Below are 1,790 nucleotides of genomic sequence, written 5' to 3'. Positions count from 1 at the left end.
AAGCATGAGTCAAAATAAACCCTTTCTTCTTTAAGCTGCGCATGACAGATATATGGGTTGCAGGTATGAAAACCCGACTGATACACTTTGTCAAGAAAGTGACTTCTTTTTAAATTTTTAAAAAAATCTTTATTTATTTATTTGGTACAGGGTCTCGCTCTGCAGCTCAGATGCATAGTGATCTTCCTGTCTCAGCTTCCCCTTCTCTGGAATTACAGGGATGCACCACCACACCCAGTTCTGGTGGTCTGCTCTGCATGGGTCCATCACAGCATGTGGTACTGGGGATCGAACTCGGGTCCTTGTGCTTGCCAGGCAGGTGCTTAGACCACTGAGCTAGCTCCCTGCCCCCAAGAAAGTTACTTAGGCTCATTGCTAAGTTTAGAAGCAGTAAGGATTGGCCAATATTTAGTCCATATTTTGAGGTTTCAGTTCGTGCTTATGGCTTTTTTGTGACCTTGATTTTTCTCATTGTATGTCCTACATCTTCTTCTCAACCACCCGTCCAATTTTAAGAGTCAGCGCCAGACCCAGGGACAACAGCCTTACACGTCCTGCCTACCTAGCTCTGACAATTCCATAAAGTCATGTCTCTGTGACAAAAAAGACTGTTCTCACGGGACCTCAGGAAGAAGTCCAGGCAGAGGAGTTTGCTGAGCCTCTTTAGCTACTACTTACTTTTCATACAGAACTGGTTTCCATGTCCTGGAATTCTTCTTTTTCACTGACAGTCACCACACTAACATTCTGAGACCCTGCAATCTCATACACGTGGGCAGGTCATTCCCTTTTTATACCACACATATCACAAAAATATCCTAAAATAGGACGTAAAGAATAAATTTCCATTCACCTGACTCCCCACCTGAAGTTGCTAGGGACCTACCGAGATTATTTCTTAAATCCTTCAAGAGATGCTCCCTGTATGATTTCAGATCATGTCACCCCCATGGTTACCAGATCCTTGGTGATTTATATATTCTATGACATTTATAGGTATATGCAAGTAAAGCATGTGAATCGTGGTGGGGGGAATGTGTAATTTAAAGCAAGTTAAATTTAAGAGACAGTTTTTAGTTATAAGCACCCTCATGGCTTGGGGACAGGCAGGAGAAGGCAGCCCGTGCTCCTTCCATTCCAGAGGATCTGCAGCCCTTTCCTTCCATGCAAAGCAGTTGAATCTGCTCTCTGGCAACCCCTTCCTCTCCTCTAATTGGTGGCTTATATTTGCTAGTCTTTTTTCGCACAGCAATTTTAAATGCCTCCTTTGGGCCAAATTCTTAGAACAATTTTAGAATAAGAAAAGATGTACAATAGGAGGGGAATAAAGCCCACAGAGCTACTTGATTCAACCAAATCCCTAAGCACCCATTTTCCATCAGAAGAGTCATAACGTTTCTTGGAGCCCCTGAGAGTGGTCACACTGAAGACCTGCGTGTGGTGCGACCCAAGATTTTTCTAATGCAAACTTTTTCCTCTTTCTCTCTCCCTCCCTCCCTCTTTCCCTTCCTTTCTTTTTCCTCCTCCTCCTCCATCTCCTCTCCTCCTCCTCCCCTCCTCCTCCTTCTTCTACTTCTTCATCTTCTTCTCCTCATCCTCGTCCTCTGCCTCCTCCTCCATCCTCCTTGTCCTTCTCTGCCGCTGCCTCCTCCTCCCCTCCTCCTCCTCCTCCTCCTCCTCCTCCTCTTCCTTCCTTTCTCTGTCTCTGTCTCTGTCTCTGTCTCTGTGTCTCTCTGCCTGTCTGCCTGCCTGTCTCTCTCTCTCTCTCTCTCTCTCTCTCTCTCTCTCTC

Source organism: Octodon degus, unplaced genomic scaffold (assembly GCF_000260255.1).
Source record: "Octodon degus isolate 3935 unplaced genomic scaffold, OctDeg1.0 scaffold00033, whole genome shotgun sequence".
Taxonomy (NCBI): domain Eukaryota; kingdom Metazoa; phylum Chordata; class Mammalia; order Rodentia; family Octodontidae; genus Octodon; species Octodon degus.
Note: the sequence above shows the minus strand (reverse complement) of the source record.